At 38.2% G+C, this 27,370-nt stretch overlaps 1 pseudogene; it reads left to right on the top strand.

Annotated features, from left to right (window-relative positions):
• Nucleotides 1–24,433: 24,433 nt before the first annotated feature.
• LOC117097544 lies at nt 24,434–27,114 on the top strand (annotated as a pseudogene).
• The last annotated feature ends 256 nt before the right edge of the window (nt 27,115–27,370 follow it).

Below are 27,370 nucleotides of genomic sequence, written 5' to 3'. Positions count from 1 at the left end.
CCCGGCTAGTTTTTTTTTGTATTTTTAAGTAGAGACAGGGTTTCATCGTATTAGCCAGGATGGTCTCGATCTCCTGACCTCGTGATCCGCCCGTCTCGGCCTCCCAAAGTGCTGGGATTACAGGCTTGAGCCACCGCGCCCGGCCAAAAGTGGAATTTTTTTAAGTCACTAGGAATTTCAGTTAGGGTTGACTGATTGGAAATCCTCCATAAATCTCTAGGGGAAAAAAAAAATCTCCTTTTTTTGAGCAGCAGTACATTCTACTCAGAAATGTACTGCGACAAAAGCAGTTATACTAGTAAGCTGAATGATGTCCATTTCACACAAACTTTAATAACATGGAAAAATGAAATAAAAACTACTGGAATATACGACAAAGGTTTATTGTGCTTAAGTATATATCAACAAGACTCATTTCTTCAACATTTTGATTTAAGGACTGAATTTATGTTGAAGGTTGAATTGCTTGAATGAGTCTGGGAGCTGAAGAATAGAGAGATGAAATTATTTTGTCAATATCAAGCATCAAATAAATGCCTCAAGTAGCTAGAATAAGAATAAAAGAGAAAGACAGATTTACTTTAAGGAATTGGCTCACACAATTGTGGGGGATGACAAGTCTGAATTTTGCAGGGCAGGCTTGCAGGCCAGAGACTCATACCTAATATCTCAATTTGGAGGCAGAATTCCTTCTCCCTTGGAAAACTTCAGTGTTGTTGTTTTTCTTTGTTTGTTTCTTTTTTGAGATAGGGTCTTGCTCTGTGGCCCAGGCTGGAGTGCAGTGGCGCAATCTTGGCTCACTACAGTCTCAAACCCCCTGGGCCCAAGTGAACCTCCCACCTCAGCCCCCTCCAGTAGCTGGTACCACAGGTGTGTACCACTACACACAGCTAATTTTGCTTATTTTTTGTAAAGACGAGATTTCACTATGTTGCCCAGGTTGGTCTCCAACTCCAGGGCTTGAGTGATCCTTCTACCTCAGCTTCCCAAAGTGCTGGGGTTACAGGAGTGAGTTACTGTGCACAGCCAGTGTTTTTTCCATAAGGCCTTCAACTGATTGGATGAGGCCCACTCACATTATAGAAAGGTAATCTGCTTTACTCAGAGTCTATGGTTTAAATGTTAATCATGTCTGAAAAGAAAAATCTAGATTGATATTTGACTGACTGTCTAGGGACCATAACCTAGCCAAGCTGACACATAAAATTAATCATCACAGCATCTAACTTCATTTACAAAATCACCTTAGCAATGGTAACACCAAAAATGTGTGAAAATGTTGTACCGAATACATAAATATTGTATCCTGTGCTAAAAGATTCACTTGGTCTGAGAGCACTAGGTCTGTACAAATTTAGGGGGCATAAAAAGAAGCTGTTGTTTTCATTGTTTGTACACAGAAAGAAAATGGCAGCAGTGCTGATTGACACATAGCACACCTGCCGAGTCACTATTTTCTAAAAGTGGGATTTTTTAAAGTCACTATGAATTTCAGTTAGGGTTGACTGATTGGAAATCCTCACCAGTCATCACATGCATTATTATTTTATACATTTAATCTTTTAGATTTATCAAGATGTAAGATAACTGAGACAGAGAGAGAAACTATTAGCACAGTGTATTAGTCTGTTCTCATGTTGCTATAAAGAACTCCATGAGACCATGTAATTTATAAAGAAAAGAGGTTTAATTGACTCACAGTTCTGCAGACTTTACAGGAAGTATGGCTATAGGTAGGCCTCAGGAAACTTACAATTATGGCGGGAGGCAAAGGGGAAGCAGGTACATCTTACAAGGTTGAAGAAGGAGGAAGTGAGTGAAGGGGGAGGTGCTAAACACTTTTAAACACACAGCTCTCATGAGAACTCACTATCACAAGAACAGCAAGGGGGAAGTCCACCCCCTTGATCCAATCACCTTCCACCAGGCCCCTCCTCCAAAATTGGGGATTACAATTAGACATGAGATTTGGGCAGGGATAAAAATTCAAATCATATCATGTAGAAATCGTAAAGGAAATGTTAACATATAGAATTTAACAAAGCATTACTGGTATAAAATATTATGGCCAAGTGGAGTTCATTGGATGAATGAAAAATTAGGTAAATGTTAGGAAATATGTTTAAACCCCTACATAGATTGAAAGATTAAAAGGAAACTGAACATGTAATTATCATAGCAGAAGCTTAGCAGGACCATTTTTCTGGCCAGAGGAGTTGAGAGAAGGGAACTTTAGGAGTCTGAGAATGTGGGGGGAATCCCTGAAATGAGACAGCTGGGCAAGAGAACTCTCTATACAAACAAATCTGACACAAGCCCCCATTTTAATCCCTGCATGTACAGAACACACCCAAAGAAGCACAGCAAAGTCTTTGGGAATGGAACTATGATATAAAACAGGGACAGATTCACAAACTGGCCTATGCACAGGGTGGATTCATACAGCGTAGCACAGCTTTGGGAAATGAACTGACAGTGGAACCATAGTCTAAGATGGATCTTTTAGTCTGAACGTTGACTGATTGCTGATGGCAGTCAACATTCTCCACAGGAGTTTAACAGGACCCAGAGTCTCACAATATAATATTCAAAATGCCTGTGATAAAATACAAATGTATGAAAAGTGTCACAAAAATCTAACCAATTAAAGGAAAAGTTCATCTACAGATGCCAGCTCTGAGATGACCAGAAGCTGGAATAACTGGACAAAGGCTACTATTCAGAAATCAAATAGACTGAAGTGTTGATGTACTCAACAGAGTGGCTAAATCTCAGCTGCATGTGTTAAGTGAAATAAGCTAGACTAAGAAGGGTACATTCTGTATGATTCCACTTATATGGTATTCCAGAAAAGACAAAACTACAAAGATGGTGATCTGTTAAATCAGTGGATGCTTACGGTTAGGCATGAGGGGAGGGACAGACTACAGTAAGAGTCACAGTGGAATCTGGGGGGCAATGGAAAGTATCTTGATGGTGGTGTGATTACATGACTACATGCATTTGTCAAAACTCAGAATGTACAACAAGCCAGGTGTGGCAGCGCATGCCTGTAGTCCCAGCTGTTTGGGAGGCTGAGATGGGAGAATCGCTGGAGCCCAGGTGTTTGAGGTTGCATTGAGCTGTGATCACATCACGGCACTCGTGGTGACAGAGTGAGACTCTGTCTCTAAGAAATAAAATAATAATTTTTAAAACTTAGAGTTTATAACAAATAGAGTGAATTTACTTTATGTAAATTTAAAAAGAAATATTAAGAATTTTTTAAAAATTACTCTCATGCTTCTGAAGAATGATTGAACTCTATTGACGCATCTCCCACCTTACATATTCATATTGTGGCAGCATTTTCATATTCCCTTGTTTTTATAGCTACAAACCAGTCATCACAGGTAGTATTATTTTATACATTTAATCTTTTGTTTTTAAGATTTATTAAGATGTAAAAAGTTCTTTTCTACTTCTTGCATCTCATTTCCTCCTGAAATTAATGTTCTCCTCCCTGAAGTGCCTTTCTTAATAATTCACTCAGCATCATTTGTAATTTCCCTCATGTTTTGTTTATCTTAATAGCAATTCATTTTGACCTGACATTTGAATGATAGTTTATCTGGGTATAAAATCTAGTTTCTCAGTTAGTTCCTCTGAATATTTTGAATATATTATTTCACTGTCTGAGAAGATTTCACTGGTAATATTTCACTGGTATTGATGCTGTTTATAAGTCATTATTTTGCCACATTACTTAACATCTCCTCTTTGATATTCAGTCATTTATCTGAGTGTGTATTTAGTTTTGCTATCCTGCTGATTACTTGATTTGACTTATGAATCTTGGATTCTATCTTTATTAAATTCTGAAAACTTCTATTTTACATCATTTATAAAATTTGCCTCTTTTCTATTTTCTCTAATGTCTTCTTATGTAAAACCAGTTATATGTATGTTGAACTTTCTCATTCTATCTTTCATGTCTGTTCATTTTTCTTTCACATTTTCTATTTTTTATAATGTGTTGCTTTCTGGATCATCTTCTCAGCACAATTTACCAATTCACTAGTTCTATTTCTAAATATAATCATATGTTTAATCTATTCAATGTTTTAAAAATTCTAGTGACTATAGATTTATTTTCTTAAATATAGATTTATTGTTCTTAAAATTACCTGGTAACTTTCATAGTGATTTATACCTTTCTCATATTCTTGTTTGTTTAGTTTGTACTGCTTTAATTATTTAAACATAATCATTTTATAGTTTGTGCCTGATAATCTTATTCTTGATGTTATTCTTGGGGTTTAATCATATCTTTTTTTTTCTCTGCTGACTGTTTTTGTGGTGCATCATTTCCTGTGTGTTTTAGAATTGTAGATTGTAAACTTATCTTCCCAGGACTTTGTAGTGAGAATCCTATGTGATCTGATTTGACATACCACAGGATTGTAATTAATCCAGCAATAAAACTTATGTTAATATATACAGTTACTAGACTACAGAGATGCAGTTACCAGACTACAGAGATGATGAAAATTCAAACCTGAAACCTGTGTGATTGGGTTCATGATTATAAATTTATAAGAAATGTTTTTGTTTCTTCATTTTTTTCAACTACAGCCCTGGCTAAGACTAAAAGTTTTCCTCATCACCTACCTGTGCCAGGGACAGAAAAATTTTAGGCTACTTTTCTCTATGTGTGTATATAATTTCAATTGCTTATCTTTCTATAGACCCAGTTCCTTACATGCTATCTCAGCATGAAATTATGTTCAGTTAATTTCCAAGCCTCTAGTTTATTGAGATTCACATGCCCCTCTCAGAAGACTGAAATATCAACTCACACTTAATCTTGTTGTGTACAGTTCTCTTTACATTTTTGTCTTCTGGAGATTTCCCTCACTTTTTTGTTAGGATAAGTATGTATTTTTAAATTAAATTTACTATCTTTTATCCATCATTTCTATGTATTTGTATATGAAAGATTTTTAGTTTATGTAGACTGCCCTATTTTCAGAAAACCTTCGATTTCCTTTATATATTATATTTAAAAATATTAATTTGCATACATTTTTATAGACACAAAATATTTTGATATTAATTTTGAAGTCATTTTAATGGCATCAGATAAGGACAAAAGTTACATAACATGGCCAATAAATGGTTCATGTTAAAAGACTAAAAGCCTAATCACAGGTTAATAACCAATGTAGTCTTCTAGAATTTTTACAACCAATTTGAGTAAAACACTGAATACAGAAATGGTTAATGGGATAATTTCATAAATAACTTTTCTTGGGATAATTGTGTAAGTAACTTTTCTTCGCAAGCAAAATCTCTTACTAATAGATCCTAATTCTAGCAAGAAAATTGACATGGAATTTTGAACATCTAGTGTACAAATTATTGGTTTTGGATGTTTGCTGTTCATCAATTCTTAGAGACAGAAAAATGATTTAGCATAATGTTGGCAGGCCTGCATGGAAATGAGTAAATGCTTTTATGGCTGATAGTAATATAAATTGGTGCCATTTTTCTAAAAAGCAAAAAGGCAGTATATAACAAGATCTTGAAAATATATTTGTATCATTTGACAAAAAGAATTCTACTTTTGTGTATACAGCTTTCCTTTTTATTCATCTGTTTTTTTCTTCCTTTGTTCATTGACCAACAGTATTTAGGAAGGTGATTGTATGTCAAGTCTAATAATTATTCTGTGGATAAAAAGATAATTCAGACACGCTTCTTTCCCTTGAGAAACCACAGACCTAATTGTGTAACTCATTTCTCCTCCTACTTTCACACTCCCACCCTACTCCTCAAAGACATGCATTATCTACAAATATATTTTAAAACTTGATAGTTTATTATGGCCATTTGTTTCACATAAGCTCCTTAAATATTAATACAAAGAAATATAATGGTAACATGAATAGTGAATATATGTCAATCTACTTCTTCCATGAGGGAGTAATACAGTCCACAATTAACCTCTAGCTATAGATATCTAAATAATGGAAAACTATGAAGAAAAAATATCTTTTATTATTTATTTTTTATTTAAACATGTATGTTCATTGAGTATAACATGATGTTTTGAATATGTATATTTTGTGGAATGGCTAAATCAAGCTAATTAACAAACTATCTTTTTTTAATGGTGAGAACACTTTAAATCTACTCCCTTAGCAATTTTCAAGAATGTAATACATTGTTATTAACTATAGTCACCATGTTGGACAATAGGGGAAAAACTATTTTTCAACATTGGAGAATATGCCACACAGGACTGTGAATTCTGAAGTGAAAGTATTGATATTAGACCTCCCATCACCTATACTTTCTGCCCAGAGGCAATTCTTTATAGTATAGATAGGAAAACCTAAATAGTCTGACAATTATTCTGAGTTGAATAGACCAAAGTTGAAGGTATAAAAAGATTAATCAACTAGAATTCATGGGGTAGATTACTCAAAAATCATAGGTACACAGATAAAAGTCCAGAAATCTAAGTATGGAACCCTTGAATTTTTACCTGAATATGGAAGTGTTTTTACATAGAGTGAATACTCCATAAGCCCAGAGAAAAACAGCTTTCAAGAAATGAATAATTACGAGTTGTAAGACAGATTTCCAGAATTCACAGAACCAGGAGTTAAGCACTCACAATCCAAGTAGAGAGGTCTCATTGAAGACATGAGGCTTGAAGGGGCTTCATTTAAAACTTACAATAGTGACAACTCTAGACACAACTTAAAAGAGCTTGAAGGACCAGGCATAGTGGCTCACACCTGTAATCCCAGCACTTTGGGAGGCCGAGGCGGGCAGATCACCTAAGGTCTGGGGTTCGAGACCAGCCTGACCAACATGGAGATTATAGGCATGAGCCACCGCGCCTGAGCTTGTGCCATTGCACTCCAGTCTGGGCAACAAGAGGGAAACTCCATCTAAAAAAAAAAAAAGCTTAAAAACAAATCTCAAAGGCAATGCACTAATCAAAAGAAACTTGATTGCTTTCCAGAAAATAACCAAAGTATTTTAAAATGAAAAATCCAGCAGTCGACAACGTAAAATTCACAACATTTAGCATCCCATCAAAGCTCACTAGATATGAAGAAGGGAAATGTAACTCACAATCATGAGAAAACATCAGTTACAAAAGAAATCAGAAACAAAAGAAATAACAGATGATGAAATTTGCAGAAAATGATGTTAAAATATCTATTATATATATGGTACATATGCTCAAATATATGAGAGATAGTAGAATCATGATGAGGAGAGAAATTGAAAGTGTAAAAAAAATGGAATGTGGCTCCTAAAGCTGAAAAACACAAAATCTGAAATGAAAAAGATACTAGAGGGGGTGAACAGAATATTAGATACTGCAAAAATAAAAGGTTGAACATGAAAACCTAACAACAGAATCTATTCAAAATAAAGTACAGAAACAAAAGACAGAAAATAATAAACAGAGCACAGTGACATGTGGAACAGTATGAATCAGGCTAAACATATCATGAGAGGCCCAGAAAGAAGAAAGCAGACAGAAAAACAAAATCACTAAAAGCTTAATTTAAATGCAGAGGAAAAATTATACTACTGACTAGAATTTTTACTCAGTGAAAATAGGTTTCAAAAATGAAGGTCATTCTTCCACAGTTCAGGTCTCTGAAAAACTTCCATCTCCCACAAGTTGTAGTCTTAAGAGTGAAGCCATCACATACAAGACTTCAGTAAAGTCAGTCTGAACACTTGCATTAGTTGATCTTATTATCACAAGCTTGAAAACACACAGCTCTAGAAAAAGTGGCCTCCCCATGAACATATATAATTTTTAAAAAGGAGAAGGCACTTTGTGAGGCTGGAGCAGGAGGATCACTTGAAGCCAGGAGTTCAAGACCAGTCTGGACAATAAAGCAAGACTCTACAGAAATAAAAATTAAAACTAAAAAGGAGGGCAATAGAAAAGGGAACAGTCAGCACAAAGAGAGCTGAAATGTGCAACAAAAATCAGCACAATGAAAACGATGAATAATGAGCCCTGGAATTCAAAGAGATGGGGTACCAGTTTTCATTATGTTCTGAACAACACATTACAAATAAACTATTTTTAAAAATGAAAAGTGAGGGAAAAAGGAAAAAGAATGTCAACCCATTCATTGAGCCCTTCATTTTCTCTTCAAATTGTTTTTGATACATAATAGTTGTATGTATTTATGGGGTGCATGTGATAGTTTGATACATGGATACAATGTGTAATGTTCAAATCAGAGTAATTGAGATAACCATCACCTGAAACATGTATCATTTCTTTGTATTGGGAACATTTCCAATCTTCTCTTTGAGCTATTTTGAAATATACAATGAATTATTATTAACTATAGTCACCCTATTGTACTATTGAACACTACAACTTAATCCTTCTGGCTAACTGTATTTTTGTACCCATTAACCAATCCCCATTTGTTCTTGATAAAGTTCAATCAACTCTTTTGTGAACGTACATTCTCAGGTCTTTTGGGATATGATTATCAGCAATTCTCTGACCTTCAAAGAGAAATTTGAGTGAATTCACTGGAACTCCCAATGTTGACAGTGTGCTTCTCTGAGTTTCCTGAGATGTGTTGCCATTTCCACTTTGAAGTGAATCTTACAGCTATCTGGTTTTAATGTATTCTCCTCCCTTCTTATTCCCCAACTCCTCAGTTAAAGGATTTGTCTCCTGGTCAGACAAGGTGATGGTGGCTTCACCCAGTGGTCCCCTCTGAACAGTAGGTACCAGCCTAGGATACGCAGAACCTTGCTCCAGAGTTTACAAACCCATCTGTATTCCTCACAGTACAATCAGGAAAATACCCTTTTCAGGTAGGCACCAAGACCCAACCTAAGCTAATGAATCTGTGTGCTGGGTGTTTGAATCTGCTGTGGAGACACAATAGGTAGGAAAGGAAGTAGAGTGAGTCATTTCAGATATAGGTGTGCATGACTTCCCACTAAAATGTACTACTGGTACCTGTTCCAAGGAGTATGTAGGCTCTCTTCATTGGGTACTTTCCAGGTATGTTCCTCTTGTAGTCTAAAAACATGCCATTTTCCAAAAACATAAAAAATAAAAACATAAAGTGAGAATGGGGTAGCCTCTTAACTAAAAATAAGATAATACTATTTGTTAAAAATCTAAAATGTAAAACAGGCCATATACACAATCTGTAATTATAACAACTCTACAAAGTTAATATTACGATCTTCCTTGCAGCAGAATGCAAATACTTAATCCCTCTGCATCAATAGTCTTATTATTCTCTCTCCCTATCTAATTGACTTGCTGTTCATTCTATGATTTTGTTCCTGTGTTTCTCAGTTTCATTTCTCCTGACTCAGAAGTATGGCACATCTTTATATTTTGATGTTAGTATTTTGTCTTGACTTATTCATATATACTCCTTAATATTGCCCCTCCCAGGTCAGACTAGCCCTTTGCTATATTTTTTTCTGACTGCAAGAGGCATTTGTTCATTCAATAAACATCCATTAAGCCCCCATAGAGTTCTAACTCAGCAGTGAGAAAAGTAGGTCTATGGACAGTACAGTGCTTATAACATGTCAGAACAAGTGCTTCTCCTCTGGCCAAAGCCAAAGCCTATTAGTGAGCTCGATTAACTCCTTTACCTTAAGTATGAAAGAAAAGATGAAGCAGAATAGCATAAGTGAGGCAGATGACTTCAGTGACAGCTGATTTGAGCATATGCTTTGGTTAAATTCTAACTTTATAAATATCTATTGAGCATCTAGGCAGGAAGCCGGGAATGGGAGTATGGTGGTGAAGAAGGTGGACAAGATCTAGACCTTACTGGCATATACACTTTAGTAAGGCACATGGACATTGAATTAGTGGGTGATGAAAATCTTGTAGGTTGAAATGAAGAGCACTTACCCTAGTGAAGAGTGAGGGAAGATGATTCCAGGCAGAAGAAATAGAACTCACAATGACTCAGAATTAAGAAAGAGCTTGGAATACTGGGTGAACTGAGGGTGGATGGAGGTGGTGGTCTGGAACAGGGATAATGGGTGGTGGGGTGGTAAACAGGTAGAAAGGTAAGCTTGATACTGAACTGGGAGCTTCTGCGGTCTTGATAAGAATTTAAATCTTGAAAAACAAGAGAATCTTTAAAGAATTTAAAGAATTTTAAGCAGGTGGAGTAACATGATTAGATTTACATTCCTAACCTAACACAGTGGATAAAATAAGCAGAATAGGGGACTTTTGTTCAAATATGGCAGATGGAACACATACACCTCTAACTGCTCCCCCAGTCCTTTCCAAAATAACAGTAAAGGTATTTTTTAAGAAAGCAGAAACCCTAAATGACAAGAAGAGTAAAAGTGATCCCATCAATAAAATTTTGGAAGCTGAAAAGCAGATGGCCAAGTAGTAAAGGATTTAGCAGGCCCAAGAAAACCAAACCAAAAGTGGAAAAGCAGAGAACCAACCTGATTTATACAATAGAATCCCCCAAAGCTCAGCAGCTAGTGCCACCAGCTGCTTCTAAATGTAGACATGACAGGGACCAAGGAAAGCACCAGAGTCAGGGGCACTGGCCTAATGTCTGTTTAAGAAGCGGTCAATCTCTGTTCCATGTAGCTGGGCTACTGTGTTTCACCCACCCTGGGGAAAGACTGAAGGCTTATTCTCTGGAAAGGAGGTTTCTGGACTAGAGGATACCTAGGCATAGCCAAGAAGAAGGAGTAACATAGATGTTGTCAACAGACCGGTACTGAGACCTGGCAACTTAATTCTCCACTCCGAGACAGCTAAAAGTCAAGCTTTCATTCATAAGGCAGGAATGTAGAATGATCTCCTTTAAAGAACCTTTTCAGCTCAGGGGAAATGTCCTAAAAATACTAACATCAGAGGCTCCACAACTGCTGTTATTGCAAATGATTTTATTGTTACAAAAGTATTTAGTGAGATTTTATTAATTCTCCCCCAAATAGATTCCTTTAAATAATGTTATATTAAAATTTATATGAATAATTATAATTTATTTTGCATTTTAACACTTATATGTCATTTTGGATATTTTAGAATATAACTTTTTTGAAAATATATAAACAAAATTTTATTTACATATTTAATGAAAATATAGTCATTTCATATTCAATGAAGTTAAGCTCACTTTGAATATAATTGCATTTTATATCTTAATCCCTTAGTAAGAATGAGTTCAAATTGAGAAATAGAAAATATAAAAGTAGAGCTCAGGGGAAAACTAAAAAGCATAAGGAAATAAGAAATGTTCAGTGGTGCAGTCTGCTTAAGTTATTAAAAACTGGAAACAACAAAAATAAGATTTATATTGAGCATGACCCATATAAAAATTGTAAACCAGCCTGGGCATGGTGGGTCACACTTGTAATTCCAGCACTTTGGGAGGGTGAGGCAGGAGGATTGCTTGAGCCCAGGAGTTCCAGACCAGCCTGGGCAACAAAGTGAGACCTTGCCTCTAGAAAAAAAATTTTTAAATTAGCTGGGCATGATGATGCAAGCCTGTGGTCCCAGCTACTTGGGAGGCTGAGATGGGAGGATCGCTTGGGCTCAGGAGGTCAAGGCTACAGTGAGCCATGGCAATGCCACTGCACTCTAGCTAGGATGACAGAGTTAGACCCTGTCTCAAGAAACCCCCACAAAATCGTAAACAAGATATTACATATTCTTTATTATAATAAATGAAGATTTAATTACTGACCAAAATAATGAAAATGAAAAAAATACTTTTGTCAAGTCCACAACTTAAACAAGTCAAGTGAAATCCCTGCAATTTTATATAAATATTTCATGAAGATATTACTGTAAGAGATGGTCAAAATTACAATATAAGTGATAGACATATGCTGAAAATAAAAAATATGTTGTAACTATGTTTAAATTTGTCCAATTATTGTTTCACTTCTGAATATGATTACAGTGGCTTTTTTTTTTTTTTTTTTTGAGACAGGGTCTCACTCTGCCCACGCCGGAGTGCAGTGGCACAATCACAGCTCACTGCAACCTCAACCCCCTCAAGGCTCAATCAATCCTCCCACCTCAACCTATCGACTAGCCGGGACTACAGGCACATGTCACTATTCCCAGCTAATTTAGTTTATTTTTTGTAGCAACAGGTCTTACTAAGTTGCCCAAGCTGGTCTCAAACTCCTGGACTCAAGCAATCCTCCAGCCTCACCCTCCCAAATTGCTGGGATTACAGGCGTGAGCCACTGCACCTGGCCACATATTGTGACTTTTATTAACAATTTCATTTACTGTTCCTCAGCTAAGCAGCTTTGCCAAATGTAGATTAATTAAAAATAGTCTAAGAACTACACTGACCTAATTTGACATTAATGTTAATGGAATACAAATCATGAGAAAATCCTAATTTTAACATAAGTAGTATTTTTTAAATTTTTAAGTGTTTAGTTATTAGATGGCATTTTGGTTTCCATTTGTACTCTCTCACAGACCATCTAGAGTTATCAGTGGACTAGAGACTGGTCAACAGTTGTTAAATCAGAACCCTTAACTTAACTGGAGGATTCTGTAGACCTGATAACCACCTTTAATACTTCACTGGAATCATTTGGCAAGCAATAATGCAAGCAAATTAACCTGAAGAGATTCAGCCAGGGCAAAAGAAATAGAGAGAAAGGACGCATGAAAGGAAGATGGTCTCTAAATCACTGGTTCACTTCAGAATCACCTTAATGAAACATTGAATAGAGTAGACAGCACTAATAAAAATTTTCACCCATAAAAGGTTTAACCAAATAGTTTCCAGACTATTTGCAAATCTGGAGTGGTAATGAATTGCTTGTTTACTTTTGTTATTTTTTCTTAAAAAATAGTGATTCTAATGCGAGGAAGCAATTGCAATAAAGTACAATAGATATGACTTAGTGGCATCATCTTCTCATTGAAAAAATACCCCAACCTCATCTTATCTGCAAGTCACCAGTGTTAGCACAATTGCATAAATTTCCTTTTCGTTCCTTTTTTATTCTTCTCCCTGTCTGTATTTCCTCTCCTCTTTGTTTCTTTAATTGTCCCCCTTATAAGTATTTCCCCATGTTGACATTTCGAGTAATGCTTCTCGTTAAAAATTTAAAAAATATTTTCACATTTTTGAACATATGAAGCATCAAAAATGTGTGGCCTTTGTGTTATAATTCTTTAGATTTGTGACATATTAGGGAAGAAGATATTTTTAGTTTTGACATTTGAGAAAGTTTTTACCTGTATTAAAATATATGTTATAGTCTTCATTAGGATTCTTATTTGAACACACAAAAAAAATGTCAGCAAGAAAACACAAATAGCAGCAACAGTGAAGAGCACTGGCTTAGGTCAAACAGACCTCAATTTAATGTGAGCTCCCCCTTTGCCAGCTGTGTGACATAAAGCAACTGGCTTAACCTTCACTCGTCTAAATGTCCTCATCTGCCAAATGGGCGTAATAGTAGCTCCTATCTCCTAGAGATGTGAGAATAAAATAATCTGTGTGAAATCCTTGGAATTGTGTGAGACACACAGACAAGCTTGTGGACATTATTACTGATCCCACTGTTATTATTATTATTCATTATTTTTAAGTGACTCTGATTTACTTTTATAAAATAAAATAATACGTGCCCAATATGGTTTGGCTGTGTCCCTACCCCAATATCATCTATAGCTCCCATAAATCCCGTGTGTTGTTGGAGGGACCTGGTGGGAGATAACTGAGTAATGAGGGCAGTTTCCCCCATACTCTTTGTGGTAGTGAAAGAGTCTCACAAGATCTGATGATTTTATGGGGGATTTCTTCTTTTGCTTGGCTCTCATTCTCTCTTGCCTGCCATCATGTAAGATGTACCTTTGCTCTTCCCTTACCTTCCGCCATCATTGTGAGACCTCCCCAGTCATGTGGAACTGTGAGTCCATTAAATTTCTTTATAAATTACCCAGTCTTGGGTATGTCTTTATCAGCAGTGTGAAAACAGACGAATACAGTGCCTACAATAGAAAAATGTAGATTGTAGAGAAGCACAAAATAAAGAGTCTTCTTCTGACTGCTACCACCCGCCTCTCTGTTAATGGCTTCTTATGTATCGTCTCTCAAATTATTTTAGGAACCAGCTTATATACGATCCTTTCTGAAGCTTCATGCAGGCTTTGTCACTGAACATTTTATCTTGAATGGCTTTCTCTATCCACACATCTACATCGCTCTCATTCTTTATAATAACTGTATCATATTCCATTGTGTACACGTACTACAATTTATATAAACATTCTTTTGCGGGTTTTTTTTTTTTTTTTTTTGCAATTATGTCCATTAGGAAATGTCCTAGTGTGGTAAAATTTCTGGATTAAACTGTGTATTTTCTACTTTGGTATATTTTGCTGAATTACTCTCCCAAAAAGTTTGCATTAATTTCCTTCAGTGGTATTTAATGAATTTGGGTATGGCCCTGAAAAGATGCATGTAAATAATCTGTTTGAAATAGATTTTTACATTAAATTCACTAGGAATATTATTTGCTTTAGCAGGGTTCATGACCCTTTGTGATAATTTTTGAAAGATGTAGATTCTCATCTTTCTGATGATGTGCATTCAAGAAAGTGCTCAGGGGTACACGTTTTAAAGAAAGCATATCTTTGGGAGACTGAACAATGGCCAGCCAGTAATACTCACAACCCAATCCTTTGATTTCAGTCCAGTGAAACTCACACCAGACTTCTGACCTCCAGAGCTAAGATTATAAATGTGTGTTGTTTAAAATCACTAAGTTTATGGTAATTTGCTACAGCAGCAGTAGGAGAAACCATTCACGTATCTCAGATGAAGATTCAGCTCTGTGAGCACATGCCCTCCTTAAGAATGTATGAGAGCACAGCTTTAGAAAACCAAGAGCTAGCCAGGTGCAGTGACTCATGCCTGTAATCCTGGTACTTTGGGAAGCTGAGGCAGGAGGATGACTTGAGGTCAGGAGTTCGAGACCAGCCAGGCCAATATGGCGAAACCCCGTCTCTACCAAAAATACAAAAATTAGCTGGGCATGGAGGTGCATGCCTGTAATCCCCGCTACTCAGGCAGCTGTGGCAGGAGAATCACTTGAACCTAGGAGGTGCAGTAAGCCAAGTTGGTGCCACTGCACTCCAGCCTGCATGACCGAGCTTGACGCCATCTCAAAAAACAAACAACAACAGCAAAACCCAGAAAACTAAAAATCTTTAGTACACAAAGCAGAAAAGCATTGAACCGGTCACATTTAGAGCAATATGGGCGGACCTGGAGGTCAGGATACTAAGCAAAATAAGCCAGACATGGAAAGACAAATACTGTATGATTTCACTTATATGTAGAATCTAAAATAGTCAAACTCATAGAAGCGGAGACTGGGTGGTTCCCAGGGGCTGAAGGTAAGAAGGGGTAAACGGGGAGGTGTTGGTCAAAGGGTACAAAGTTTCAGCTATGCAAGATAGATAAGTTCTGGAGCTCTTCTGTACAACATAGGGTCTATGACTGACAATATTACATTGTATACTTAAAAATGTTCTAGGAGGATAGATCTCATATGAAATTCTCTTACCACAAAAGGAACAACAAACTAACAAAAAGTAAAACGAACAGGAGGAAATTTTGTTGGAAGTAAATAATTTCGTTGCATTGATTATTGGTAATGGTTTCATGGGTATATCCTTATCTCCAAACACATCAAGTTATATACATTAAAAATCTACAACTTTTTGCTTGTTGTCCCAGTTACTGAGGAGGCTGAGGCAGAAGGATTTCTTAAGCCCAAGAGTTCAAGGTTTCAGTAAACTATGATAGCGCCACTGCTCTCCAGCCTGGCAACAAAGCAAGACTGTCTACACTTAAGAAAAAGAAAAATAATCCACAACTTTTTGCCTGTAGTCCCAGTTACACAGGAGGCTGAGGCAGAAGGATCACTTGAGCCCAAGAGTTCAAGGCTGCAGTAAGCTATGATAGCGCCGCTGCACTCCAGTCTGGGCAACAAAGTAAGTCTGTTTCCAAAAGAAAAAAAAAATCTACAACTTTTTGTTATGTCAATCATACATTAATAAAGTGATTTAAAAAGTGTTGAGCAGGCCACTCCACCTCCCCATCCTCTACTGCCCTAGACTCCAAGTGTCTCCATGGAGTGCCCAGTGTTCCAAGAAGCAGATTGAAAACTATTCCTTTAGTAAATGAAACAAGCTTTCCTTTAAAATTTGAGTATGTATTCGTAAATCTGATCTTAAAAAAAAAAACAAAAAACAAACATTTATTTTCACTTGGTAAGTTTGTTTTTGTTTTTGTTTTTTGAGACAGTCTCATTCTGTCACCAAGGCTAGAGTGCAGCAGCGAAATCATAGCTCACTGCAGCCTGGATCTCCTGTGCTCAGGCGATCCTCCCATCTTAGCCTCCTCAGTAGCTGCAACTATGGGTGCATGCCACCACACTCGTCTAATTTTTTATATATGTATATTTTTTAGCAGAGGTGAGGTCTTGCTGTGTTGTCCAGGCTGGTCTCAAACTCCCAGGCTCAAGCAATTCTCTCGTGTCAGCCTCCTGAAGTACTGGGATTACAGGCATGAGCCACCATGGCCAACCTTGGTAAGTATCTTTTGTTTTTTCAACTTGGTATGTACTTTTTTTTTTTCTTTTCTATTTTCAGGGACGCTATACTGTGCTAGGCTCTGGGACACAGCAGTGTACAAGACAGACTTAATCTCCCTCCCCCAACCCCCAACCCCACCCACACAGGTTAAAGTGCAGTAAGGAATGTAGCCAATTCCAGTGTAACAGACAAATGTTTTGATTGATAGGGAAAGAGTAGGGAGCTGTGCGGATGAACAGAAGGGTACTGTCCATGGTCTCATATGAGGAGCAGGTTAACAGAGATCTTCCTGAAGATGTCCAAGCTGAGAACAAGCAGAGTGACCCAGCCTAGTCATAGAGGAAGGCACTGGGTAAGAGAAAGTGGGTGGAATGTAGATAATTATTCCCACTGAAAGAACAGCATTTCCAAAGACTTAGAAGTGAGAGTTGGGTAAATGTGGAAAACCAGAAGTAGTTTGGCATGGCTGAAGCACAGAATGCCATGGTAAAAAGGAAGAAAGTGAGGCTGAAGCTTTTGAGGGCCTTGCTGTTTCTATAAAGCTACTCCCAATTTATCATCTTGTCCAGGCAGAGCTGCCCCTGTAGGTCTGGGGTGGAGTCGCCTTTGCATTTTGAATAATTACTCTGGCCAGAATGAGGAGGCCAGATGAGAAGGAGCAGCACCAGAAGCGGGATGAGCAGTGAGGTGGTTACTACAGGAATCCAAAGCTCATCTCAGTGGATCTAGACCCAAGGGAATGACCAGAAAAGTTGTTTAGGTCACATGCTTGGCAGGGCCTGGTGATGAGTGGATATATAGGGAATGTGGCAGGAAGAGAGAAATTCCAAAAAGACACCCAGATTCTTGTCAGGGAACCTAGGAAGCTTCTATCCTAGAAGTTTTGAGTTTGAGAACCTGGAGGAGGTATTCTCTCAGAGAGGTCTAGTAAATTGATACATAAATAGATCTGGAGCCCCAGAAATAAATTTGGGATGGAGCTAGAGACTTACGAATTATAATTCATACCTGTTATACTTGTTACAAGCATAAGAAGCGTAATGTAACAAGTTATGCTTGGTGTTAAGCAAAGCATGGTGGCTCATGCCTATAATCTCAGTACTTTGGGAGGCCAAGGAAGGAAGATCACTTGAGCCCAGGGGTTTGAGACCATCATGGGCAACATAGTGAGACCCCATATCTACCAAAAAATATTAGCTGCACCCCAGCGGCCCCAGCTACTGGGAAAGCTGAGGCAGGAGGCTCACTTGAGCCCAGGAGGTTGAGGTTGCAATGAGCCATGATCTTGCCACTGTACTCCAGCTGGGGTGACAGAGCAACACCCTGTCTCAAAACAACAACAGCAAAAGCAAAGACAGTGAATTAAATTACCTAGGGAGAGGGTGTAGAATGGGAAGAGAGTTTAGGACAGAATTCTGGGGAAACCAAAGAATAAAGGATTAAAGGAAGCGAAGCCACCATGAGGCTGAAGAGGAGTAGCTGCCAGGGAGGAGGAGGAAAGGCAGTCAAGCGTGAGGAAGTGGTTAGCAGAGCCAGATGCGGTGCAGTGGAGGGTTAAATACAATGATCACAGAAAACATCTCTTGAATTTAGTACTGAAGGAGGTCTTGATCTTCACTCAAATAGTTCCAATAGTGTGATGGGGGCAGAAGGGTGACCACAAGATTTGAAAATGACTGGGAACTGAGATCTGGTGATAAGGGATGCAATTCAGAGCACAGGTGGGAGCACTAACCTCAAATGAGGGAAGGGAAACACGTTCAACTGTAACAGAAGGAAAAGAGGAAAAGATAGGTGCATTTATATTTTCCTTAAGGCAAGATTTTGACAAGGCTTCAAATATGAGAGAATGACCCTCTGATATCCAAATTATAAGAAAGTGCAATTTGCATTCTTTTTTATTTTTATTTTGTTGAGATGGGGTCTCACTCTCTCTTGCAGACTGAAGTACAGTGGTGTGATCTCAGCCTACTGCAGCCTCCACCTCCCAGGCTGAAGCGATCCTCCCACCTCAGCCTTCTGATTAGCTGGGATGACAGGTGCATGCCACCACGCCTAGCTAATTTTTTGTATTTTTGGTAAAGATGGGGTTTTGCCATGTTGTCCGGGCTGGAGCAATTCAAATTCTTGAGTTGCCTTATATGACAGAGACAGGACAGACAAAGATTAATTTTGGCTTTACCTAAGGAGAAACTTGTTAATGATTATAGCTACTAAAAATGGAATGCTTGTGTTAGCAAATTGTGAGTTCCCTATCACTGGTATGGTTGAAATAGAGGCAGTAGCTTCTTCAAAAAAGAGTAAAGAATAAAGTGGGGATGGCAAGGTTGGGGGTTGGAAAACAGAGGATTAACCACATGCTTTCTAATGTCCCTTCCTGTCCTTGACATTCAACCCTGCAAACTATAGCAAGCATGTTATGTATTGAGTCTCCTCCCTCTTGATTCCTTTTGGCTGGTGGTAAATATTTCATCCTGCAGACCCAGCCTTCAGATCCAGAAGCAGTCCTAAATATATCAGACCTAAAAACTGCATTGTCTCCAGGGTGGGGACTGGAATTAGGCCTCTGACCTATGCTTAGTTTCTGGAGTGTCCGAGTTGAGCCTTGGGACTCCCTGGATGCCCACAGCTTTCCTCTAAATCACCACAAGTGCCCATTCCAAGTGGCATTGTCTCCCTTATTGTTGGGCACTTGCTATGTTCCAGATGCTGTGCTAAATGCTAAATATATGATGATGAAAGTACGTTCCATGAGGGTACAGATTTTTGCCCAAAAACAATTCACTGATGTATCCCCAGCACCTAAAACAGTGCCTGGTACAATGCAAGTCTTGATAAATATTTTTTCAATGAATGCCACAGACTGTCTTCTTGAATCCAGTGTACAAGACAAGCATATATACTGACAACTGCAGTATAATATGGCAAGTACTATTATGGAAGCTCATAGGAAGCACAGAAGGGGAATACCTTCCTTAGTCTGGGGATTTTTTTGGTATTTTGGTGCCCAACTAGCATTGGAGCACAAACCTGAATCAAAATCTGCCTGCTGACTTGCCAGCCTTTGCCACACTTGTCTACCCATAAAGCAGAACCACGTCACTCTACTCTAAACCACTAGCTTCAGTCAAGGCACTACTCTTGGGTCCCTTAGGACCCCTCTGCCATTGAGGCACTGCCACCATCATGACCACGTGTGGATATTGCTCCTGACCAGAGGTAGGCACTCACATCTACCAGGACAGGTCACACCTACCAGGTCAGAGTCCTTAGAGAGATGAATGCCAGACTCAATTGCAGCTTATTAGACATTGTATCTTGGACAGCTGGCCGAGCTCTTAGAGGGCAAGGCACATTGCCAGGAGAATGCCTCTAGCACCAGCCACACTCCTGCCCCTGTGCTGCCTGCCTTAGAGTCCCAGTATGATTCACAGGATGTTCAAGCGAGTTCTCTAGGAATTAACAATCCAGCCACTAGCCCAGCTCATTTGCTTTCCAGCACATGTTACTAGGAACACTGAAGTGTCATCATAAAGAGGGAGGGACGTGGTGGAAGGAGCGTGAGCTTGAGACCCAGACAGCTTCTTTGCCTCCTTTGTGTGACTTTGGGCAAGTCACCTTAATTATCTGGTTCCCCATCTCTCCCTTCTCTCCCTTCTTTTTATTTTTCCCTATTTTGATATATCAAGCATACAGAAAAGTTGCAAGAATAGTAAAAAGAATTCCCAGAAGCCCTTCATCCAGATTCCCAAAATGGCAACTGTTTCTGCAATTGCTTCACCCTTTCCTCAGTCACTATCTGTGGGTGCTTGTGTGCACGTATACCATGCATCTCAATTTTTTTCTGAACCCACTTAAGAATAAGTTGCAGACAGCCTCTTTCCCCTAAATACTTTAATGTGTATTTCTAAAAACAAGGAATTCCTCAAGTAACCAGAGTACAGTTTTCAAAATGGAAACAAATACTATTTGAAATAACATTGAAACGTTGAAACAAATACTAGTATTTAATCTACAGACCTGTTAAGGTTTTGTCAATGTCTCGAAAATGTCTCTTACAGCAATAAAAATCCCAGATCATGCATTTCATTCAGTTGTCATGTTCTCCCCCCACCCCCACTCTTCTGCTGAAAGAGAAAGTTGTCATGTTTTTAAAGATTTCTTTAATCTGGAACATTTTCTGAGTCTTTCTTTGAATTTCATGATATTGGCATTTTTATAAAGTATAGCACAGTGATTTTGTAGAATGCCTCTAAGTTTGGGTTTGTCTGATGTACCGTCAAGAATAGATTCAGAGGCTAGGCGTGGTGGCTCACGCCTAAAATCCCAGCACTTTGGGAGGCTGTGGTGGATGGATCATGAGGTCAGGAGTTTGAGACCATCCTGGCCAACATAGTGAAACCCTGTTTCTACTAAAAATACAAAAATATTAGCCAGGCGTGGTGGCAAGTGCCTGTAATCCTAGCTACTTGGGAGGCTGAGGCAGGAGAATGACTTGAACCTGGGAGGCAGAAGTTGCAGCAAGTCGAGATCACATCACTGCACTCCAGCCCAGGAGACAGTGGGAGACTCCGTCCCCCCAAAAAAGAATAGATTCAGATTATTCACTTTTGGCAGAATGACGCAGAAGTGATGCTGAGCTCTTCTGAGTGCATCGTGTAAGAGGTATGTATTAGTTCGTTTTCACACTGCTATAAAGAAATACCCAAGACTCAGTAATTTATAAAGGAAAGAGGTTTAATTGACTGTGGTTCCACATGGCTGGGGAGACCTCAGGAAACTTACAATCATGGCAGAAGGTGAAGGAGAAGCAAGCACCTTCTTCACAAAGCAGCAGGAGAGAGAAGAGTGAAGGAAGAACTTCCAAACACTTATAAAACCATCCCGTCTCGTGAGAACTCACTCACTATCATGAGAACAGCATGGAGGTAACGGCCTCCATGACCTAATCACCTCCCACCTGGTGGCTCCCTGGACACATGGGGTTTACGGGGATTACAATTCCAGAGGAGGTTTGGGTTGGGACACAGAGCCAAACCATACCAAGGTATATGCTGCTGTTCAGTCCCATTGCTAGTAATGTTAACTTTGACCATTTTCTAATGTGGCGTTCTGCAGTTTTCTCAACTGCTATATTTTACCCTTTGTATTTAAAGAAAGATCTTGTGGGGATGCCTATTACTCCTTAAACAAGATGAATCAATGATGATACTGGCTAGCAAATGTTGATTTGTACAATTCCAACATTCTTTCTAGATGTATGAGTTGGCAGTCCCTTGTAAGAAAGAGTTTACCTTGTCCCCCAATTTGCTTGTTTTACTCGAGACTCATGAAGTTTAATTTACTAACAGTGTAAAATCCTTTAATTTACTGTCTTTATTTTGATACTCAAATTGTCCCTAGTTTTGCCAATGGGAGCCCCTTTGAGCTGGCTCTTTTATCTTTTTGGTATGTCCTCATCATCCTTTGGTATGATGAAACGTCCCAGGTTTATTTTATTCTTTCCGTAAACTACCCCTGCTTAGCCTTTTTTTTTTTTCAGAGAAACCTGGCCGTTTTAGTGAAGAATGGTATTTGGAAAACAAGATGTAGTGCTAAGAGGTGAACCCCATTGTTAGTGGGATTTCATTTTTTCTAGGTACTCTCAGAGAACAGACCTGAGTGGGAAGGAAAAGGGGGAGTCAATGGAGTTGGGGAAGAGAGAGACAGAATATATACATACATACATATATACATACATATATATGTGTGTACATACATGTGTAGGTCTGTATTTGTGTGTGCATCTTTGTGCACAGTATATATAGAGGCAATATGTACATACATATACATACATATATTCTGTACATATATGTATATATGTATATATTCTGTCTATGTACATACATATATGTATATATTCTGTACATACATGTGTGTGAATATATATTCTATATACTGTGTATATATATACACAGATATATTTGTATGTACATATTCTATCTACTATGTATATATATACACACAGATATGCATATATATGCATATATTCTGTCTCTCTACTGTTTGTACATATTCTGTCTCCATATATGCTGTGCAGTTTCATGCACAGAGGCACACACACACATATACAGACCTATACATATGTATATACATTTGTGCCAATTTGTCTATGTCGCCATGAGTCACACTGATATCGACAATTCTAGTCCCCTTTTCAGATTTATCACTATCTTCTCCAACAGTGAGAACTCTGGATCCCAATATCACCATTGTGTGTATTTATTTATTTGTTCAATTCTAGAATATACAAGTAGTTCTGGAATTACTAACCTATATTTCTGGGGAAAAAAAGAGGTCTACTAATTAGAGTTCAATATTTGTTTAGAGGTATTTTTGCCTTTAGCCTGAAGGCAAGTAATCTAGATATTTTGTTCAACATTTGCCTGAGTTAATTTTGTCTCCCTTCTTGAGTGTGATTATTGTATTCATTTGATTTATGTGGGGCAATTTATTTGTTTCCAATTGCATTCAGTTTTAGGCTATCCCCCCTTTTCTTTGTGGGTTTTTGCATTTTTATTTATTTATTTATTTATTTGAATGTGGGAAACAGTAATATTATGGGTTGAATTGTGTCCCACCTCCCATCCCCTAATTCATTATTGAATTCCTAAGCCACAGTATCTCAGGATTCACCCTTATTTGAAAATAGGGTCACTGCTGTTGTAATAAAATAAGTTAAGATGAGGTCATACTGGAGTAGGTGGGTCAGTATGACTGGTGGGACACCAATGTGACTGGTGTTCTTATAAAAAGGGAGACTTTGGACTCAGAGACATCCATACAGGGAGAACATTATGTGAACTGGAGTCATGCTGCTATGGGCCAGGAACCTACCAGAAGCTAAGACAGAGGCCCGGAACACATTCTTCCTAGTGCCTTCAGAGGAAGCATGGCCCTGTCGGTGCCTGGATGCAGACTTCTAGGCTCCAGAACTGTGAGGCCACAAATTTCTGCTGTTTACACCGCTAAGTTTGTGGTACTTTGTTATGACAGCCCTAAAAACCTAATACAATTAATATAGTTCTAGAAGTCAGGTCTATAAAAAGAAGGTGTATTCAGAGAAATGACCCTTTACTTTCTACCCAGCTCTCACCATGCCCAGTAGCAACCAATATCTTTATCGTAGTCTCTGATTTTTTCTTGTTGTGTTTCTTTTCATTCAAGCTAATAGTTAAATGTATGTTTTCATTTTCTCTGGAAATCACTCTATATTACTTCCCACAGATCTTATTCATTCTTTTGTATAGCTGCATAGTAGTCCATTTTGTAGATATGCCATTTTTGTGTACATTGTGGGGAAATCCATTTTGTGTGTAGACGTGTCCATTTTGAAGAATAGTTGCTTCAACTATTCTATATGTGGGCATTTAGGCATTTTCAATGCAAACAATGCAGAAATGAATAACCTTGTGCATTTATATTTTTGTATTGGCGAGGGTATATCTTTACAGTATATTTCTAGAAGTGGGATTCTTTGATCAAAAGGTAAATACATGTGTAGTTTTTTAGGTATTGTGAAATTCCCCTCAAGAAGGCTGCATTCCCTTTAGCAACATATGAGAGTTCCTGTTTTTCCATAGCCTAACAAATAGAGTGTGTTATATATTTTTAAATGTTTCCTAATCTAATAATAAATGATATATCAGTGTAGTTTTAATTTGCATTTTTCTTATCATGAATGAAGTGCAACCTTTTTTCATGCTTTTTTTTTTTTTTTTTTTGAGACGGAGTCTCGCTCTGTCACCCAGGCTGGAGTGCAGTGGCCGGATCTCAGCTCACTGTAAGCTCTGCCTCCCGGGTTTACGCCATTCTCCTGCCTCAGCCTCCCGAGTAGCTGGGACTACAGGCGCCCGCCACCACGCCCGGCTAGTTTTTTGTATTTTTTAGTACAGACGGGGTTTCACTGTGTTAGCCAGGATGGTCTCGATCTCCTGACCTCGTGATCCGCCCGTCTCGGCCTCCCAAAGTGCTGGGATTACAGGCTTGAGCCACCGCGCCCGGCCTTTCATACATTTTTATACCCTTTTGCAAATTGTTTCTATATTTCCTTCCTTTTTCACTTGGATTTTTAAAATCTTTTCACTCTCGATTTTGAAGAACGTTCTATACATTACAGAAGCTCACCCTTTTTCTGCATGATAGAAGTGTTTTCATCCATTATGTCAGTGGTTTTTTTCTTCCTTTGTTTATGACGCTTTTTGCTGTCTAGATTTTCTTTTTCATTTTTACATAGTTAAAAATCATCTTTTTAATTTTTTTTTAATTACATCCAGATTTGGAGAATCCGTTAGGCCTTTTCCAGGTTAAAGAGAAATTCATTCAGATTTTCTTATTGTACTTGATGGTTTCTTTTTCTTTTCTTTTTTTTTTTTTTTTTACCATTAGGTTCTTTACCTGTTTGAGGTTTATTCTTTTCTCTCATATGAGTTATGGATCTGATATTATCTTTTTTTTTAATGACTACCAGTTGTCGCAGAAACATTTATTAAAATTTACTCTTTGCCTTTTTGATGTAAGATGCTCCCTTTACCATATACTAAAGTTTCAAATATGCTTGGATTTCTTTCTGGACTTTTGTTCTATTCAACGTATCTGTCAACGTCTACTAGTAACATGCTTTTTTAATTTTAGAGGTTTTATAATATGTTTTCTTTCTTGGTTTTTTTTTTTAGACTAGAATGAGGCAAGTATATTTTAATATCAAGTAAAGCTAGTATTCCCTCAAAGCTTTTTTAAAAGCATTTTTCTGGATATTCTTGAATGTTTGTTTTTCCATATGAAGTTTGTGAAATTTTTTAGTGATATTGCACTAAATTTATAAATTTGCTTAAAGGAAAGACTTATCCTCATTTTTATGATGTTGAGTCTTCCAACCCAAAAGTAAGGATGTTTTTCTGTTTTTTCAAGATGATTTTTACATCTTTCAAGAGTGTTTAAAGTTTTGCACTATAGATTTTGTACATTAATTGTCAAATTTATTTCTAAGTACTTTTCTCTGCTTTGTTGCTAATGTTAATGGGGCTTTCTCTGCTCTTGTGTTCTCCAACTGATTATCCTTTATGTAAATGATTGCAACTTGCCGACACCTCCAAGGCTGGCCCTGTGGATCAGTTGACCTTATTTCTTCAGTGGAAACCTAGTCACTATGATGTGGTAGTAGGTGTGTTGTCACCTTGCTGTAACCATGAATTTCAAAATGTGATAAGCACCTGGCTGAATCATTGGATACAACATCCCGCATTAAGTCAACATGTGCTTATCAAGTTCATAATAGGTGCCGGTGGCTGCTAATTGCCTGTGGAAGACCAAGAGGATCCCTACTACTCAATATCGCAAACCCAGCTTTAAATTAGGAAATTGAGGCATTTAGTCTCTCTGAAGACACTTCATCAGGGCTCACTGAGGACCAAGTTGTCAGTGTGAGTTTCCAAGTTCTCTACATGATCATTATTACCAGTCTTGGGGTGTGTACTACAATGCCAAGGATGTGGGTTTCCAGAGGAACATTGCTGTCAAGCTTTCTCAGGCAGAACAGGAAGAGGCCCTCTTCATTGTTCACTAGAGTCCTCCAAGCCATGGTGTGCAGGTGAACGTGTTGTGTACAAGCACATGGAACAATTCATCTTACCAGAGAGCTTTGAAGGTACAATCTCATGTGAGAGCCAAGACCTCCAAAGCTTTGTGTTAAGAAGTCTTCACAAAATGACAGTGAATATGGAGGGGGATTCTTGGAGTCATTACAGCTGGGGAGGGTGGATTGCCTCATGAATTATTGGAAGGTATGGAGGCAGTTGGAGTGGTTTCAGATGCCTTAGTGAAGGAGGAAAACAGCATCTATGATGATATTGTTTTTGCGGATGTTGTCAACGCTCATTGAAATATACCTGCAAAATTATTGAACTTTATAGATGGACTGTGGAAACAACCAACTTTGATTTATTACTAAAAACAGATGATGACTGTTACATAGGCTTGAAAGCTGTATTTAATAGAATTTCTCAAAAGAATCTGAATAGGTCTAATTTTGGTAGGGGTATTTCAGACTGAATTGGGCGATTGACAGAACCAGGAAGTGGCAGGAGTTGGAGCACCCTGGTCATGCTTACCCTGCTTTTGCATGTGGGCCAGGGTGTGTGATCTTCAGGGACATCATCAACTGACTGGCAGGCAACTCCAGGAGGTTACAGACCTGTCAGGGTGAAGATGTATGCATGGGCACTTGGATGGCAGCCACAGAACCTAACAGATACCAGCACAGCATGTGGCTGTGTGAGAAGACTTGTCAGACAGGAATGTTGTCTTCTCCACAGTATTCTCCACAGGAGCTGACAGAACTGTGGAAACTGAAGGAATTCTGTGGTGATCCTCATCAGTCTGAAGCAAGATAACAGGATTTGAATTAGCAGTGTCTAAACTCAGGGTAGGTGATATGGTTTGGCTGTATCCCCACCCAAATTTCATCTTGAATTATAACTCCCACATTTCTCACATGTCGTGGTAGGAACCTGGTGGGAGGTAATCAGATCATAGGGGCAGGTCTTTCCCATGCTGTTCTCGTGATAGTGAATAAGTCTCACAAGATCTGATGGTTTTAAAAATGGAAGCTTCCCTGCATAAGCTCTCTCTCTGTCTTTGTCTGCTGTCATCCATGTAAGACATGGCTTGCTCCTCCTTGCCATCCACCGT

The sequence above is a fragment of the Trachypithecus francoisi genome, unplaced genomic scaffold, assembly GCF_009764315.1.
Source record: "Trachypithecus francoisi isolate TF-2019V2 unplaced genomic scaffold, Tfra_2.0 Lachesis_group15, whole genome shotgun sequence".
Lineage (NCBI taxonomy): Eukaryota > Metazoa > Chordata > Mammalia > Primates > Cercopithecidae > Trachypithecus > Trachypithecus francoisi.
This window is presented reverse-complemented; position numbering and strand designations above follow the sequence as displayed.